General features: G+C 39.1%; 2 long non-coding RNA genes across 2 annotated transcripts in view; one reads left to right on the top strand and one right to left on the bottom strand.

The window, feature by feature from the left end:
- Positions 1-19979, top strand: part of LOC145720466 (uncharacterized) — a 31539-nt gene continuing 11560 nt past the window's right edge. The window contains exons 1-2 of the long non-coding RNA XR_014143391.1: positions 1-108; positions 635-761. This is a non-coding gene — a long non-coding RNA (uncharacterized LOC145720466). The remainder of the gene's footprint in view (positions 109-634; positions 762-19979) is intronic.
- LOC145720467 (uncharacterized) overlaps positions 15341-19979 on the bottom strand; it is a 30271-nt gene continuing 25632 nt past the window's right edge. Inside the window, exon 4 of the long non-coding RNA XR_014143392.1 lies at positions 15341-17742. This is a non-coding gene — a long non-coding RNA (uncharacterized LOC145720467). The remainder of the gene's footprint in view (positions 17743-19979) is intronic.

Here is a 19979-nt window from a genome sequence, read left to right as displayed (position 1 = left end):
AATACTTTTTACACAAAATGGTGACTCACAGATCTGGGAGTAAGGAAAAGGGAAAAGTTCTGGGAAGCTAAACAGACTTCACCTTTTACATATTTCGGAGCTGAACTGGTAAGCATGATACATTTTCCTAGCTGGGTATTTGATTCCATGAAAGATACTTCTGTTTTACGAGCGTAAGAAATGAGAGCAAGAGAAAGAGGGATGGAGGGAGAGGAGATGAAATGGATATCTTATCCCTAATAAATAGATAATTACTGTATCTACAACTACAGATCATCTTTTAAAAAGATCTCTATGGGTCCCCTGGGTAGCTCAGTTGGTTAAGCAGCCGGCTCTTGATTTTGGCTCAGGTCATGATCTCGGGATCCTGGGATCGAGCCCAGTGTCTGGTTCCCCAAGATCTTATTCTTTACTTGAGATTCTCTCTCTTCCTCTCCCTCTGCCCCTCCCCCTGCTCGAACTCTCTCTCTCTCTCAAATAAATAAATAAATAAATAAATAAATAAATAAATCTTTTAAAAAAATAGATCTCTGATTTTAGTAACAAATAAAATACTTAACTTGGAATTTTGATCATTTTTCTTATAATCATCTATGAAAGGTCATCAATACACAAGTCATTTCTCTCTTTCCAGTTGCTAAGGCTGAAAAGTGTTCTCTTGGAATTCTGCTTCATTTCCATTGAACCACAGTCCAAGATTGTTGCCTTTGGTTGATGCTGAAAATATATTAATTCCAAGTGAGATACAGATCCTTCTGTAGGTAAGTGATGCTTCATTAGGCCCTGAGAAATTATTGGTCCCAAAAATTTAAGGGGGAAATGCCTTTCTTACAATGCTTCACTTTCCTTGCTTTTTTCCCCAGTACCCAAAGCCAGAGTAGATCATGTCTTCCCCCACTCCCACAGGGTCACATTTGATCCTCAGGCTATTTCAACTCACACTACACACCTCTGAGTCATCAATCAGACAGATGCGCAAGTGACATCTTGATTTTAAAAACAAATTTTGTGGGACCTAGATGACTAACAAAAGGATTTGTTTTAAAATTCTGGTACATTCAACAATGTCTTTTAAAATAATGTTGAGCACATTAATCAATGACATGAAAATCGGTTTATAATATAGTGTTAGATGGAAAAAACAGTTACCAAATACTGTGCATAAAAAGTACTTATGTAGTTATAAATAGAATATATGCACATACAGAGTTATGGATATCTGAAAAATTGTACCAAATTAATGGTGATTATCTCTTGGTGGTGGAATTGTAATTTTTTATTTTTACTTATTTCAGCCCTACTTTTACTCATTTTTCCATGTAGAAATTATGAAGTTGGTAACAAGATTTCATGTGGCAACTTCAGTGAGAGAATATTAATAGCCATTGTATCAACCTGATGATAAAGCTTTCTCTTTGACTCCCTAGTTTGATTGCTCTTCCTTCAGAAAGCCCATTTCATAGGCATTTAGTCATCATAGGGTGAGTAAGGGTAAAAGGTCAAAATAAATATTCTCATCCTTCCAACTGGACTGTTCACTTCTCATCTCTCCCTAGCAAACACATTGTTGATATAACTGATAATCGGAAGAATTGGAACTGCAAGAATCTCCAAAGAGAACTAACATGTATTGACATGTTTACTAACTCACTAATATGTATACTAACATGTATATTGTAATATATTCCATGTGTTTTATATGCGGTTTCTATGGATTAGAGATTTTAAGGAATGTGCTCAAGGTCACCTAGTTAAGTGGCAGAGCTTGGATTCAAACACAATTCTAATTGACTGAAGACCCCACACCTTTCCTCCAATAGGTACCAACCTCCCCAAAATATTTCCTGCATACCTACTTCATGTCAGACACTTTACATACATTCATCTGATCCTCAAGATAACCTTGATAGATAGCTATAATTATCTTCAATTTACAAATGAAGACACTGGTGTTCAGAGAGTTTAAACAATTTCCCCCAGGCCATGCTAGTGTTGTAAGCTCTACTCAGATTTTAATACTTCAAAGCTGATCCTACTACACCAATGTATTTGCTAGGGTTGTTGTAACAAAATACCATAGACTAGGTGACTTGAACAACAGAAATTAAATTTCTCACTGTTCTGGAAGCTGGAAAACCAAGATCAAGGTGTTGGCAGGTTGGGTTTCTCCTGAGGCTGGTCTCATTGGCTCATGGATTGCTGTTTTCTTGTGGTATCCTCATGGTCTTCCCTGTGAGCACATCCCTAGTGTCTCCCTGAATGTCTAAATTTCCTCCTCTTCTTTCTTTCCAGGGCAATACATATTTATTGATTTTTTTCTGTGTATCATGTTCAGTGCTAGGCATCAGTGATAGGAGGGGAGTGGGGATTCAAAAATGAATAGCACATGGTTCCTTGTTCCAAAAAACTTACAATCTAATAGATAATTTTTTCTAGTTTATTGAGAAATAATTGACATACACCACTGTATAATTTTAAGGTGTACAGCATGATGGTTTGATTTAAATATATCATGAAATGATTATAATAGGTTCAGCTAACATCTATCTTCTCATATAGGTATGTGTGTACACAATAAAAGAAAAGAAAAAAGAAACAAAAATATCCTTGTGATGAGAACTCATGGGATTTTCTTCCTTATGCACTTATCCATTTATCACAGAGCAGTGTTATCTAGTACTCATGTTGCAATTGACACCCCCGGTGCTTCTTCTAACCTGTGAAATTGGTAAATGTTGATCACCTTCTGCCAATTCCCCCTCCTCCTTCTCTTCACTTCTGATAATCACAAGTCTGATCTCTTTCTCTATGAGTTTGGTTTGGATTCCACATAAGGTGAGATCATACAGTATTTGTCTTTCTCTCTCTGACTTACTTCATTTCTCATTGATGTCTTCAGGGCCCATCCACGTTGTTGCAAATGGTAGGATTTCCTCATTTTTTTTTATGGCTGAATAATGTTCCACTATGTGTGTGTGTGTGTTTGTGTGTGTGTGTGTGTGTGTGTGGCACAACTTCTTTATCCATTCATCCATCAATGGACACTTAGGTTGTTTCCATGTCTTGGCTATTGTACATAATGCTGCTATAAACACAGGGGTGCAGTGCATTGTTGGTGGGATTGTAAATTGGCACAGCCACTGTGGAAAGCAGTATGGAGAATTCTCAAAAAATCAGAAGTAGAACTATCATATTATCCAGCAATTCCACTCTGGGGAATATATACAAAGGAAATGAAAACACTTAACCCGAAAAGATATCTGCACTCCCATATTCAAATATCCTCTTCTTATAAGGACACCAACAAAATTAGATTAGTGCCCACCCATATGACCTTAATTACCTCTTTAAAGTCCCTGTCTCCAACTGCAGTCACACTCTGTGGTACTGGAGTTAAGACTTGAATATATGAATTTGGTGGTGGGGGAGGGGGAGAGGGTTGCACAATTCAGCCCATAACAATCACCCTACAAGATCATAATACAGATCTTTTATAGACTGTTTTCAGTTCAGGTTTCTACCTGTTCCAAGGACTGTAAGCTTCTTAATCTATATGTGTACATAATTCCAACATGCTTTTCATGACATATAAAAGTTTATAAATACACTCATTGTAGAAAAGAGTGAATAGAAGGGCTAGAGGCAGGAGGAAAGAATATTTAGCAGCAGCCTAGCTCACTGTGCTGAAAAGGAAGCGATTACACCCATGCTTACAATGGTGTATTGTTCCAGCTTCCAGAGGGAATAGCAGAAATACAGGGCCAATCCTTGCCCTGTATTGCAGAAAGCTCAATCTATGCCCTGGGGTTGGGTGGGGTGATGCTTTAGGGATGTTCATGGCTTCCAGACATACCACCTCCTCACATCCTGTGGGGGAAACTACAGATGAATGAGTCAGCGACTAAGTTGGGAATCAGCCCAGAACTTCTAGAACAGTAGATTCAACATGTAAAAAATGAGAATAATCCCCCACAATCATTTCACCATGAATCAGTTGATTCTAAAGATATGATTCATTCAAGATAAAGCCAAATCCTCCATCTACACACTTTTTGAGCCATTAGTAAAAAAACACATATGTAAAAATATATATATGTTTAGGACATTTCTCTTCTTTATACTTCTGGCAAATATAGAAAGAACACAGGAATTCAACTCAGGAGAGAGAAGAAGAGAAAGAAAGAGACGAACCATGAGAGACTATGGACTCTGAGAAACAAACTGAGGGTTCTAGAAGGGAGGGGTGGGGGGATGGGTTGGCCTGGTGATGGGTATTAAAGAGGGCACGTTCTGCATGGAGCACTGGGTGTTATACACAAACAATGAATCATGGAACACTACATCAAAAACTAATGATGTAATGTATGGTGATTAACATAACATAATAAAATAAAAAAATAATAAAAAAGAGTATAAATATTCATAAAAAAAGAAAGAAAGAGATACAGAGCTATACACATGCACATATACAAACTCACATATATACATATCACAAGATGTGTAAAACTAATCAATGTATTGATTGTATAGATACACAGTTACTGAGGAAACTGTTTTGAAATCTAGACCATCAACACTACTTAACTTCATAAGACATTTTTCCATTCTTTTTCCCCTTGTTTAGTGTAGACTTCATTTAAGAAATCAATTACTAAACAGACTTCTAAAATCAAGAGGAATGTCAACAAAATTATGTAGCTAACAAAAAGGTCAGCATGTTTCTGTTTGTTTATATTTGTCCTAATGGTGAATTTAATTGTTTCACTAAACTGGCTTGTCATTAGAATATTTGTTAATATAATACAAATTAATTCAAAAGGATTTGGATAAGATTTCCAGAGAAAAAAGCTCAACTTGAAGCAATGTAGCTAGATGGTCCAAATAGTTGATGTCACTCTCTACTTTCTACTCAAGAAAAAAAAAAAAAAAGCTTTCTTTTGTTAAGTACATGATTTTATGCCAACAAAACATTGTTTTCAGCCTTGCAATGATTTAGTTTCCAATGTAGGATTGCAGCCACTTACTTTCCATAGAGCTAGGAACATAATGAGAGGATTCATACTTTGGGACATTCACTCAGGTTATTATATTTTAGCCTTGGATCAGAGGGTCGCTCATTCTCCTGTATGTGTGTTTTGTTTTTTTTTTTTAAGATTTTTTTTTTTAATTTTTTATTTGACAGAGAGATAGAGAGAATAGGTAGGCAGAGAGGCAGGCAGAGGGAGAGGGAGAGGCAGGCTCCCCGCCGAGCAGGAAGCCCGATGCGGGGCTCGATCCCAGGGACCCTGGGATCATGACCTGAGCCGAAGGCAGCCGCTTAACCGACTGAGCCACCCAGGTGCCCCTATGTGTGTTTTTGATTCCTGTTTCAGTGAACAAGACTGAAAAAGAATCCTGGAGGCGGCCTAATACCTCCAGCATTCTAACAGCTGATGAGCTGGATTGAAAGCCCAATCATAAAGCCCTCAAACAAGATACCCTAACCAACTGGGTCATGGATTCTCTGTCCACTGCCAGTCATTAACTTCGGCTACAAAAGCTTGGAGGGAAGAGGCTTCAGCCAGCTCGTCAGTTTCAACAAGTTATGTAATTAGCATGGCTGCCTGAATTTTAAACGTTTTTTTAAAAAGATTTATTTATTTGTTTATTTTAGAGAGAGAGAGTGAGCATGGTGGGGAGGGCAGAGGGAGAAGGAGAGAGAGAATCTTAAGCAGACTCCCCACTGAGCACAGAGCCTACCTCAGGGCTTGATCTCATGCCCCCCTGAGCCAAAATCAAGAGTTGGATGCTTAACCGATTGAGCCACCCAGGTGCCCCTAGACTTGTAACTGCAGTGCTAAATTTAATTTTTCCTTGAGTCAAATATTTAATCACATAGTTTCTTTAGGTCTCCTTGACCTTGGAAGATTTAAGGAATAGATTATATGAGGGAGGAAAATAAAGTGGGGAGCATTACCCAAAATTTAGAAATACCTCTGTATCTTTTGGGGACTAGAAGAAAGGTCACAAAATGACAGCATGGCATACAATTTAAAAAAAATAATAAAATGGTGAAGCTGGTTCTGAAGTTTGTCATTTGCATCTTTAGGGTCCCCTTTCTGCTTTTCCTTCCTTCTCTGACATTCCGTAGGTTCCCTTATGCTTTTCTAACTTATTGTTATAACAGTGAGTGACTTGCTGTTTTATAACTCTTTCCCACCGTTTTTGGAGTTCAGTGCCTGTCCCTCCTCACTGAGGAGCTGATATAACCCTCGGTAGGGTATGGTCAAGGCCATGCCGCCCTGCTGATTCCTTTTTAGCTCACCTTCTTCCAAGGTCACTCCTGTTCTTGGTCATCTGTGAGTGTCTTCCGTATCCCATGCTAATCCCTGGAAAAAAGAATCACTTCCCTGCCAAACAGTGGACACGTTACAGACATGGATTCTCAGTCTGTAACCAATTGTTCAAAATTTAGACATAAACATACAGAGTTTTCATCAGCTGTGTTTCTGTAAGGGCCCAACTGCCTCCCCACTCATTTTGTACTTCACATATTCCTGCCAGAGCCAAAGGTTTTACGTTACTCTAATCTGGGAGAATGCCTTCTTTATCTTTTCTTCTGTGCTGGGTGGAGTTTTATAGGCTCCTCGAATCCATGGTGGGGAGAATACAACTTCCAGGCTGAAATATTCCCTAAAATGGTCTCTCTGGCTGTTCTCTGGCAACCCTTGTGTTTGTTGTTTCTCTAAGGAGATGCTGTTTCATTGATTCTTACTCACAGTGTATTATGCTCTCTTACTAAGATTTAGGTTTAGCTAACCCACAAAAATGAAACCTACTTTAAATAGCTGGAGAGAATGCAGCCAGCTCCCTTCCTTCACTCCTGTTTTCCTATCTCACCCCTCTGTGTTAAGATGTCTGCAATATAGAGCCCATTGGAATTGTGTGTCCATGGCCCACATTTTGTGCCACAAATCTTGGCCTTCTCCGCATCTCCTTGGGCTGCTTCAGCCAGCGAAAATGGCCATGCCATCTTCCTCCCCAAGCAACCCACTGCTGTAGGTGTCAGAATTCTGGAATGGGGGCATGATTCAAACAAGGAGCAGATTGACTGGGTAGAACACTTGAACAGAGCAGAGAACTTGAATTTTGGAATTCAGATTATTGCAAGGTCCAGAATCTGTGTGAATATGTATGAATGCGGGTGAGTAGGATGATGACATAAGTAATTTATTGATCTATATGAACAAGGAAAGCTGTTAACATTAATATTGATTATAAATAATGGATAAGTGGGAAGAAAAACCTTAAAATTTTGATTTGTCTTAGTTGTTACAAAGTGTATCTGCTACACTAGAATTTCTAGCATGTTTAATATTAATTGAGTACTTTCCTTCCTAAAACCCAATTCTTCACAATTCCTACTGCGCTAGTTTTCTTCAGCCTCTCCTGCTTGGTCTGTTTCACTCATTCCTCCCCTTCTCTCAACCAAAAAATACTGGCATGATTAAGATTCCTTTCTGGTCCCTCTTTCTTCTTTGTCATTTGCATTCTAACTGAGTGAAAATAAATTCTATTCACATAGATTTAAATACTTTCTAGATACTGGAAATTCCCAAATTTATATTCTAGTCCAGACTTTGATTCTGAGCCTCAAATTCAAACAGCCAATTGCAGGCTGTTATCTGCAGTTGGAGAACTCATCCAAAATGGAATCCTCAATATTTTCCCTAATCCCCACTCCCACCCCCATCTACCTGAACCGTCACCTGATAGTCCCTACCTTAGGAAATGGAACAATCCAGAAATCCAGTTACTAACATCAGAAGTCTGGGGGTCATCCTGAGCAAACACTGATGGTCCTACCTACAAAATACATTTTTATTCAAAAGTTCTGACCTAAATTACTGAAATATTTACCTAATTTGTATCCTTATTTCTTCGATTGAAGCACCTCTCAAATCTATTCTCCACACAGTTGCCAGATGATCAGTGCTAAATAGGAATTTTTCTCATGTCCTTCTCTTGATTAAAAACCTTTCAATAGCTTCCTATTTTATCAGAGTAAAATCCAAACTTTTTCCCATATCTTACAAAATTCCCCATGGCCCTGTCCTTCCTCTCTATTTTAGAGTACCTCACTCTTTACCTAAGTCCCATCACGCCTGCCTCTGTCTTTTCTGGTTGCCTGAAAGGTTTTTTTCTTAATTCATCCATGGTGACTCTTTCTCACCCTTTGAGTCTCTGGTTAGAAGTCATTAATTTTACTCAGTTGTGTGCTTACTCTGCAAAGGTGGGGATCCTGACTGCCCTATTACTTGTGTTCACATTGCCCAGCATGGTGCATGGCACATGGCAAGTATTCAATAAACACCATTGAGTGAATGAATAAAAGAATGAGTGCCAAAATTATACAATAGATTATAGGACAATAGCAAAAACTAAAATGGTAATTAAAATTAAAAGGCAATTATTTATGTTTATTCTCATTTAGCCCAACTATGATTAAGCTTAATTTTCAACATGCTAGAAAAACCTTGTTCTTCATTCTATGTGATCCCAGTAGAACACTCTATATACCTATGACATGCATATGATTAGTATTCATGTCTGTACAGTCTGTCACAGTTAGTTAACCATGCCTGAAGGTTGTTGGCTTCCAAATCTTAGAAAGAGAAGAAATACTGATTTTATTTGGGAGAGCTTTAGATCATTTTGGCAAATGTGTGCATTTACAACTTTGGCAAAAAAAAATACACTTTTATTGACCTAATATCTGTACAGATCAAATGTTATAGCAAAAGTATTTATAAGCTTGTAAATATTACTATTGGTTATCCTGGGGATGGTTAAAAGAGGTCATTCCTTTTCATTCTTGATGCCAAGTCTTCCTCAGAGTGCCACTTTCTCATTTTTTTGTCCTCTATCAATTATTAGTTTGGTCCCAATTGTCATAGGCTGAAAATAACCATGCTGAATTTCATCCTCTTTTTTGTATACTGAGGGGCCTCAGCATGAAACAAAGAATGTATTGTTTATAAATCTTTATTGGCTGGACACAAAGATAGCAGCTGCTAACAGTTAAGCATTGGGAGACTTTTACTTCCTTGCCCCCTCCTTTTGGTGGGTTAAATCCTCTTCTGATGAACCTACAAACAACTCAGTTGATAGAGATTTGGCACATTCTCTAAGTCTTACTTTGACTAATCTAATTTTCTGCAAAAATATGCAAACTTGCCTAGGTTTGCTTGATTAGTACATTTTGGATTTTCTTTATGAAGAATTTTTTTTTATTTGATGAATGTATGGACTGTTAGCTGGTGAATGATTATAAAAGGCAATACTTTTTACTATTCTCCTTTTAGGAGAAACTCTTAAAAAAAAAAAAAAGCCAGCCAACAATAGCTTTTAGTTTAAGCCTTTAGAGATATGAAAAACTTTATAAGATTATGCATATTGCTCAGGACAAGAATAAAAATGGACTGTGCTCTTCCAAAATGGAAATTTCTACTAAGGAACATTTCACCATAACCTCTAAAATTATTAATTAGTCAGCCTACTCACTCATGGCATTAACTTTTCCACTGGAAGAGAATTTCTAGCCAGGTTTCCATGAGTTAATGTAATGTTTACAGGGGATGCACATGAGAAAATGCTGTGGAATAAAATTGATTGAATTGAACTGAATCAAATGAAGTGCCATAAATAGGTCAGATTCAGGACATCATAAAGACTTCTTAAGAACTGTCAGGGTTACCATAGCCCTCACCCTTAATCCTAGCTTGACTGCTAAATAAAAATACTTTATGAACAAAGATTTTTACAAAAACATACCCAAGAAAATAATTGTGTGTATTACAGGAGAGAGGAAAGTTTTTCTTAACCCTCTTAGGGTTGCTGGCTGGACCTGAAAGTTAAACTGACAAAGATATTATTAACAAAAGAATGTGTATGTGATACAGGAACCAAAGAAACCCAAAGTAACAGTTAAACCTGTGTATTTTTATGCTGGGTTGATGAAGAGTGAACAGAGTGTTAGAATAAGATAGGTTAAGGAGTATGTAGTAAGCATAGTAAACTGGGGGAAACTTAGCAAGACCTGTTTCTTAGAATCTTCCTTGGTGTCCCTTTGTCTTCAGAGATAAAGATGTTCATTTTTCCTGAGTAGAGGGAGGTTACCTCTCACATGAGGGTTTTATGACCTATTTCAGGGAAGAAAGGTCATAGTGGGAAGGGTGTTGGTCAGAGTGATCTTCTTGCTTCTGTCATCTTCTCAAACTTCTTTAGCATAAAATATTCAATATGCCAAGGGCACCATATTTGGGGAGGTAGCGTGTCCTGAAACCCATTATTATCAAGAAGAAAACCACATATGATAGTATCCAAAGGGTCCCAGGTGATTACACATAAAGATACACACGCACAATAACAAGACAGGCATATTCCCTTCCTTAGTTTCTTTTTTCTTCATTGGAATGAAGCACTTGATTTCTTTTCATAAACAATAGAATGCTAGAGCAGGATGGAATGGTCCTTGATGTTCATTAATCCAGAAACAGAGACCAGGGAATAGAAATGATTTATCAGGTGAGGCACATCTACCTGGCAGAGGTGATGGGTTTAAAATTCCTGACCCCCAGCTCAGTGTTTTCTCAATTACATCGTGCTTTCTCTTGGCACATTTTCTGACTGAAGGAAGATGTTCAAAGAGGAACTTGAAAAGAGTAAATTGAATTGCCAGATGGATTAATAAGAATGGTTTTCCATATGTGTTCTAGGCTTTCTTCAAGGGCTTCTGTGAAAGAATTGAATCCTGATGCCTAAGGCTTCCATTGTGGGTAATGAATTGATTCCCCCCCAGCCCCACCCATGCAGGTAGCCAAAGACCATCTTTGGGAGAACTGAGAAAATAGTCACTCAAATCATTTCCTGTGTTCTGTGGTTCAGCTGAGACATGCCAGTTGAGAAAGAATTGAATCCTCCAACACAGAAAACAGATGAGCAGTAGGTAGGGAATGGCAACCAGAGGTAGAAGATTTAACAAACTAAGAAAGCAGCTTGGTGTAGGGAGACAAGGTGAGAACATTGGCTTTGTGATGACCTGAATTCAGTGTAAATCCTATCCATGCCACGGTGAGAAAATGATTTCACTTCTATAAGCCCAATTTTCTTGATCTGTAAAATGGGAATAACAGAGCCTACCTCTCAAGAGCTCTTGTAAAGATCAAGTAAGATAACATATATGAAAGATTTGGACCAATAAAGATACTCAATATATTTAAGGAAGGAGTTTGATTAAAGGGGATGAACACAAGGTCTTTGGAATTGGATATACTTGGCTCATACCTGATGCCACCACTGGGTCTCCTACTAAGGTGCCTGGAGGACATTGTAGAAGCTTCATGAAATGTCAGTTTCTAGCCCTTCTCCTCCTGGTTTTACATTTTTCCATCAACTTATTAATACAGAGCAATGATTTTCAAACTGTTGTGTGCACCAGAATCACCTTTCCATTAATTTGTTAATATACAGCAATGGCTCCCAAGCTGCTGTATATATCTGGAGGACTTGGTAAAACAGATTACTGAGCACCATCCCCAGAGTTTCTGATTCAGTGGGCCTATAGTAAGACCCTTTTGATGTCAATATAGATCTAGAGCAATTACTTTTGGGTGCTGGAGGGTGAAGTCTTCAGCTCTTTGGGCCCTTTTACGGTTTCCAGTTGAAAGTGCTATTAAAATACACCAGCTGAAACATCTTAACTTACTCTGATACTGATAATGACAACACACCTCATTTCTATTCTCAGTTCTACATTGTGTTTAGTTCTCTGTTCCTCAGCATACTGCTTTTGAATGCAGAGCTCAGTTTGAAGACAAAAAGAACAAGAAAATTACTAGGTCAATACTTATTTTTTTTTTAAAGATTTTTTATTTATTTATTTGACAGAGAAAGACACAGCGAGAGAGGGAACACAAATGGGGAGTGGGAGAGGGAGAAGCAGACTCCCTGCCGAGCAGGGAGCCCGATGCGGGACTCGATCCCGGGACTCCAGGATCATGACCTGAGCCGAAGGCAGTCGCTTAACCAACTGTGCCACCCAGGCGCCCTAGGTCAATACTTATTGAACCAAATAATTCATCTCAAGTGAAAAGCATGCAACATATTTTCCAGTTCTATAATTTTCCCAGATTTCTCATTATTTCTTTTTACAGGTGAAAACTTGGGGTAATCAATTAAACAGTAAATCAAATATTGTGATCCAAATACTTTCTAACTCATCACGATTTGGGACAGACAAGTGCTGCGGACTTAGGGCCAACCTTCTCAGTGTAGGCAGTTAGTTGTGTTTGGGTCAGGGGTCAAATCCCGGTGTTCCAGTGCTAGCTGGAGGACATGCTTCGTTTGTTTTGTTTTTTACCTGACCATTTTATTTGATGCCGATTATAGACTGTTTGTGCCCCCCTGCCAAATTTCTATGTTCAAAGCCTTAATCCCCAATGTGGTTGTATTTGGAGATGGGGCATCCAAGGAATTAATCAAGGTTAAGTGATGTCATAAGGGTGGGGCCCTGATCTTATAGGATTCATGTCCTTATAAAAAGAGACATGATAAAGCATGATAAAGATCTTTCCACTCTCTCTCTCTCTCTCTCTCTCTCTCTGTGGGGGGAGGGTTGGGGGGGCACAGTGGGCGTGTCTCTCCTCATGCACACACCAAGGAAAGGCCCTGTAGGGACACTGTGAGAAGGTGGCCAACTGCAAACCAGGAAGAGGGATCTCATCAGAAACCAACCATGCTGACACCCTGATCTCACACTTCCAGCCTCCAGAATCATGAGAAAATAAACTCCTGTCGTTAAAACCATACCCGGTCCATGGTAGTTAGTTATGGCAGGCCAAACAGACTACTACAAAGTTTACATGCTATCAATCCAGAGTGTTTTTAAAAACTCTGAATTGGTCGTTGTGCTGGGTATTTTCCATTTGCTCCTACAGACCCACTCTCCACCATTCTCCCTCCTCCATTTACCCTAATTGGGGTATTTCATCTGCTTTCTGTTAGAAAAACTGATGAAATGATTGTCAACATTTTAAAAATTGAGAGATTCTGCATGAAAATAAATCTGGATTGTCAGGTAGTCATGAGAAATTAGAAGATTTCGCAACAATGCTGGCAACGATGGACTGGCACCTCCCTTTTAGACTGGGCGTTAGCTCTCAAGCTGGCCACAGCTCCCACTTGGCATACTTCACTCGATTACTTTACCAGGCTGGCTTCTGTGGCCATCTGAGAACATGATCCCTATTCCTCCTGAGATGATGGGAAGGGCTGAAAAGTCCAGATGCTTGGAAATCTCTATTACTGGCTGCTGTAGGTGTTGCTGGTCACAGCTCACACTTGCAACCTTCCTAGAACACTGTCCTTGGGTGATCAAAACTGCTTTGCTTGGGAGTGCCTAGGAATTTGCCTCTTTCCCAAGGCAAGACCAGCAATACATTCTAAGCTGGATACCTCTATCTTGGAAGGAGCAATCATTTATGCTAATCAGGACTGACACGTCTTCCAGAGATGGGCTGGCCTTTACAACACACAGTTCTGGTTTATTGGCTTAGTAGCCTGCATAGCATTACTTTGGAACAAGGACCCACTTTATAACCAAAGAAATGCAATGGTGAGCACAGAACCATGGGCTCTACAGGTCATGCCACATACCACACCATCCAGAAGCTGCTGGTATGACAAAGCAGTGGAATGACCTCTTAAAGACACACAGCTGAGGCACTACTCTTTAACAGGCAGCATAGAATCTTAACTGATGGTGATTGTATTGGTCTTGTGTGCCTTATAACTAGAAAGTATGGGTCTGGTACCCAAGGGGTGGAGGTAGAAATGACCCCATTCACTATCGCCCTCTCCACCCATGATCAGCTTGAGGGAATTTTAGTCCCTGGTTCTTGGAGGGGAAATGCTTCCTCCAGGAGGTTGCAGGAAAAGTCACACCAAACCTAAAGCTTTGGCTGCTATCTGGGCACTTTTTGGGCCAGATCAATAAGCGAAGAAAGGAGTTCCTACACTGATGAGGGAATCTGACTCTGCTGCAAGGAGGTAGGACTATTTCTACTTAAGGAGGGGAAAGAGGAATGTGTATAGCACTTAGGGGATTCACTGGGCCGTCTCTTGACACTCTTGGGTTGTCTTACTGTAGCCAGCCACCATGACCATGACCTAACATAGGCATGGTACTCAGACGCTCAGGACCCTCAGGAAGGAGGGTCGGAGTCTTCTATAGATTTTCCTGCACAAGGATTCTCATCTCAGGCTTTTTTTCTAGGTTATCCTAAGACAACCTTCTACCCTAAATTATTGTCCCTCTCCCTAATACTATATTAAAACTTCCTGTCTTTCAGCTAACACCTTAAGGGGATTATGTTAGTTTGCTGAGTAGGATCTCAGGGGCATCCAGAGGAAAGAGTGGCCCACTTTATGTCACTGAACATTTTGCCTATGAGCCCTGAGGCATCTGCATATTTTGAAGGCCCTGGAGGCCTATAAAACTATAGGAACAGTTACTCCTGTTGCAAGCAAAACGAAGAACATGGTTAAGCTAATTATCCATGAGCCTGAATGCATTCTGAATAAATAACGAAGAATGAGGTAGCTGTGTTTTGAAATCAAACTATTTAAATCACTTCTTAAGTTCTCTACTTCATATAGCTTGTGTAGATCTGAATCATAACCTTTTGAAATTGGCAGTAACACTTTATATATTAAGTTTTTTTAAAAGGGGGGAGGGACAGAGGGAGAAGAAGAGAGAATCTTAAGCAGGCTTCACACCCAGCATGGAGTTGGACGAAGGGCGTGATTTCAGAGCCCCAAGATCATGACCTGAGCTGAAATCAAGAGTCGGATGCTTAACTGACTGAGCCACCAAGGCACCCCTAAGCTTTTTTTTTTTTTCAGAGCCTGACAGACCTGAAAAATATGAGTTTAATTACTACACAAGAATTTTCCAAGTTAACAACTCTTAGTATAACTCTTTTTTATGCCAACTTGCAAATAAATTCCAAACTGTGATATTCTTTCTCTTCCTCACTTTCCCACTTCAGTCATTTCCCAAATATTAACTATTTCATTGAGTGAGAGTAAACTCTGGGATAGAGAGAGAAATTCTTTTCTTAAACATATCTTGTTATGCTTGTCCCTCAAACTGTTGGAACAACTGGTAGTAACACTTTTGGCCTTTACAAATGGCTTTATACAAACACAAAGCACACAACAGAGAAAACGGTGGTATTTACAATGACAGGAAAATTCTAATTCTAAAAATGAAATTTCATTTTATTGGTAATAAAAGTAATAGATGTTGGTGTTTTTCCATAACAGTTACCCAAACTACTTAGTTTTAATATCAGAATGACATTTATTTTCCTCTAAGATTTCCTCTGGAAAAAAAGGCAAGCATTCCAAAAGTGTTTCTACTTTTTTCTTGAAATTATAACACATTATTTGGAAAATAAAGATGTTCAGTGTTTAATATTCAGTTTTGGAAAAGGTTTGTAAATTCTGCTTTAGAAATTATACAAAATCTCTTTAAAGTTTAATTGAAAGCATTATGCTTTCTCCAAATTTTGCTTTAATTGTAGAGGTTTTTCTCAGGGAAGTCTTGGGCTTCTTCAGCTGCGTCCATTTGGAAAGTACTGTAAACTCAATTTGATTGTTATTTGATGTGATTTTTTTTTTCAATTGCCTCTCTGTGTGTGATGTTACTCAGTTTCAGAACAATTTTATTTTTCAAAACTCTCTCTCTCTCTTTCTCTTCCCCTCCTTCCTCTCTCCTCTTCCATTCCTGGACAATTCTATCTGAATGCTGTTCGGTGAGGCTGAACAAGTCAGTCCTGTGTTTTAAACACAGGTGGCAGCCAATAATGGCCCAGAGCAGGGTGCTAAAGCCCGAGAAGGTGAGGAGGACATCCATGCATGCAGGCACCCACAACGGGATGACGGAGCCTGAGTTGGGTGAAGAAGGGCCGCCGTGGGGGGTGAGAGCCTGAGCAGTGTGAACAGATCATTCTCGTGGGGAATGGTGGCCCAGAGCAGGGTACTGAACCCTGAGCTGAGTCAGAAGGACATCCATGCAGGCGTTAGCCCAACATGGAATGTCAAGTGAGGAGAGTGTCTACACAATTTAGAGGGTGGGAATAACTGACACAGAATTTTAGAGCCTGGACAAATTGGAACTGGTCCCCACAGTTGAGGAAGGGGGAGAGGTTCTGAGCCCTGGCCTGGTTTGCCTCATCAAAGTCAGAGTTTGTGTCCACACAGGGTAGCCCATAACAGGGTACTGGAATCCAAACAAGTGAGGAGGAGGGCATCCACATGGGGAGTGTGTGTGGGGGGTGGGGAAGGGTGTTATTGAATTGTTTGCTAGGATTTTGTTGAGATTTTTTGTATCTATATACATCAGAAATATTGGCCTATAGTTTTCTTTTCTTGTAGTGTCCTTGATTGTGGTGATCATTTCACAATACATATGTGTATGAAATCATCACACTGAACACTTTAAACTTACACAATGTTATATGTCATTTATATATCAATACATCTGGGAGACAAAAGTGCCTTGGTCACAAAAGTCAAGGAAAGACCAAAGAACTGTTCTGATTTGACATAGTCTCTGGAGATAACTAAATGCAACGTGGGATTCTGATTTGGTTTTCTATACAGAATGTTATTAGGACATTTGGCAACACTTGAATGGATTTTGAGAATTAGAGCATCATAATAAAGCAATGTTAGTTTCCTAATTTTGGTGATGACATTGTAGTTATGTAAGGGAATGTGCTTGTTTGTAGGAAATATACAATAAGGTTTTGGGTATGATAAAGTATCCTACCACCAACTTATTCCCAAATGGTACAGAGCAGGAAAAAAAAAGAGAGAGAGAGAGAGAAAGAAGAAGAATTCTTAGTACTGTACCTGCAATTTTTCTGTAAATTGAAGACTGTTTCCAAGTCAGAAATTTTTAAAAAAATTATCTCTCATGAATTTTAATACAAAAGAAAAAAACATTTTCTTATAATTAGAACATGCTGTCCAAATTGCCACAATAATGGATTTTTCAGGAGGCTCTGAACAGCAAGGAGGTGAGGGAAAGATGTGAGGGAAAGATGAATAAGAAGTCCAAAGACAGTGCAGAGGACAAAACTTTCTCTTCATCCTAGTGCTGGTCATGCATACTCAGTAGAGTAAAAATATTACCCGAGGCCTCTTCCCTCTTCCTGTCTGAATTTCTCATGACATATCAAAATGTGTTTTAAGCACTGAATGGAAAATTAATCAAACAGGATAAAAATACATAACAGAGATTTTTCCCTCTTCTATTAGTCCCCATGGTTTTTTAGTAAGGTGTGCAACTGCCTAAAACCAAAACTTGGTGCCATTCACCCAATGAATTCGAGGAACTGACTTATATGAAAAGCTGTGAGATGACCACTGAGTTTAAATCACATGGGCCCTGACAGCAAAGTGATTAAAGTCAAGAATGTAGAAAGCAGTCTCCATTCAAAGGGCTAAAAGTCTGTCCTAGCCAGAAACACATTGGCTGAACCACATCCAATGAACGGGTCCATCGCTGCCTCTGCAGGTTTTATTCTTTGATTTTTAAAACGTTCTGATTTTTCAAAGTTTGCTCTATCATGTAATTCTTCCAATATAGTATTACATCCGGGAATCGTCAGGAAGGAAGTACTTCGCCATTTACTACAAGACATGGGCAAAGGATTTTTGAGAGGTTAGTAAGAGGCAGGGATTCTGTTCTCTCTACAGGATTCCTGTAACTTAGGATTTCCCCTCCTATCACTCACCTCCTTCAAACTCGGTGAAAGGGCACTATATGGATACACTAATAGAATTGCATAACTGATCCAAGATAGCAAAATATATTAAGCTATGATTTATACTTAATTTTATTATTTTATTATTATATAATTATTATTATATACTTATTACTATATTATTACATAGTAGATAAATTATATAATCATATCTAATAATATATAAATTATATATAAATGCATTATATTTTTTGCAAATAGAAGGGAGCAGTGTGATAGGCAATGCAAAATGGTAGATAAACTAAAAATAACACTGAAATATATTTTCATTCCACCTTCATTTGGGTGAAGTAAACATTTGATAATGCACACCACTTGAAAAATGATGAAAATGCAGGGTATGGGGTGGGAAAATGGGGAGGGAAAATGTGTGGGCAGGGTACCCAGTTGGAGAACATGGGTTCTGGATCAGACAGAACTAAGACGAAGTCTAGCTTCACCCCTAGTGGTTATCCAGCAAGTTACTTCATGTCTGCGAGCCCTAGTCTCCTCACCCATAATAGGAGTTACACTACCTCATTCTAGCATTAAAGAGATAACGAGCAGGTAGTCTCTAAGTAGGCAACAAATGGTCACAATTTTCCAGAAAAAACTGCCCCAGTCCAACCTCCCTTTTGATGCTGCCCACCAGCCCCAGCCCCCAATGCCCTTGCTCCAATAGTAAGGAGGACAGACAGCATTCAGCCTTGATTCGCAAAGAACTGCAACCTAGGAATAGTCCTCTTTCTCTCATCTCACTTCCCGTCACATTCACAACCTGTTTGAATGTATCACTGACACGTAGGAATTACGGATATAAAGTTCAGAAGTTTTGGGCGCCTGGGTGGCTCAGTTGGTTAAGCAACTGCTTTCGGCTCAGGTCATGATCCTGGAGTCCCGGGATCGAGTCCCGCATCGGGCTCCCTGCTCGGCAGGGAGTCTGCTTCTCCCTCTCCCACTCCCCGTTTGTGTTCCCTCTCTCGCTGTGTCTTTCTCTGTCAAATAAATAAATAAAATCTTTAAAAAAAAAAAAAGTTCAGAAGTTTTGATATTATAAAATACTAACACATATAAGATTTTATTTTCAAAACAGGGTTAAACTAAGGTCAGCTAGTCACTGCCACTTTTTGTTTTCTATCTGAATTCTCTCAGACCTGAGTTACATCAAAAATCCAACTTTAGGTATCAGACATCAAAGCCCTTTTCACACATATGCACCCACTTCAGCATCCCTAGCAGGAGGGTTCAGTCCAAAGAATCCTGAATTCTTTTAATCCCGGAGGGTTTGCTGACTCAGCAGAAGTCCTAGAGGAACCTTGCACTTGGACCTCTCTCTTCCCACCGCTTTACCCTTAATGTCTGCTTTCCTCCTCCTCCTGAAGGCTATCATGTCAGATTGTGACAGTATCTTGACCCTGTTCTTCTGAAATTTTTGTAAATGCTTTAATTGCTGACGATTGCAATTTCTTCTCATGTGTGCTTTCAAAATCTTTGCTTGTGAAATTATCTTATCTGTGAAATTGTAGCTAATCTAACTTCCTAAAACAGTCCTCTCATTCTGCCCTGTTTTGTATTTTATGTAAAGCCAAGTCAGATTCAGAACCACCCTCTTTCTAAATTTTGATTATACATGAGGATATCTTTGTAACAAGCCCTATTTATTTGGTTCATTCAACCCATTTTCTTTTTCGATCACTCAGTACAGATCTGAGTTGGGAGGTGGTCTTCTACTGAACTTGCTGTAAGTACAAAACATTTATTTCAGCCACAGAGTTTCGCTTAGCATGGAATATTGCCTTAAACATTTATCTCCTCAGTTGGTGAGGATACTCTGAGAATTTCCTAATGTTCTTGTAAATTAAGGACATCCCAAGATCTATTTCAATGAGGTGATTTTCTTACTCCATATTTGCTTAATTTCATGAGTGCAATCTAGTATCCTATTAAGGAAGATAATGTCTGTGGATGAGATAGAAGACAGTAAACAAATTGGCTTCTTAAATCTTCAGGTAGTAAACAAAGACTTCCAGTCTGAGCTCTTTACTACGAACACAAATAACCCTAAACATGCAAATCTGTGTTGGTAAGTCTGAAACTCCCATTCCCTCCAACACATAGAATGCC

Source organism: Leptonychotes weddellii, chromosome 3 (genome assembly GCF_054177405.1).
Source record: "Leptonychotes weddellii isolate Sample4059 chromosome 3, ASM5417740v2, whole genome shotgun sequence".
Taxonomy (NCBI): Eukaryota; Metazoa; Chordata; class Mammalia; order Carnivora; family Phocidae; genus Leptonychotes; species Leptonychotes weddellii.
This window is presented reverse-complemented; position numbering and strand designations above follow the sequence as displayed.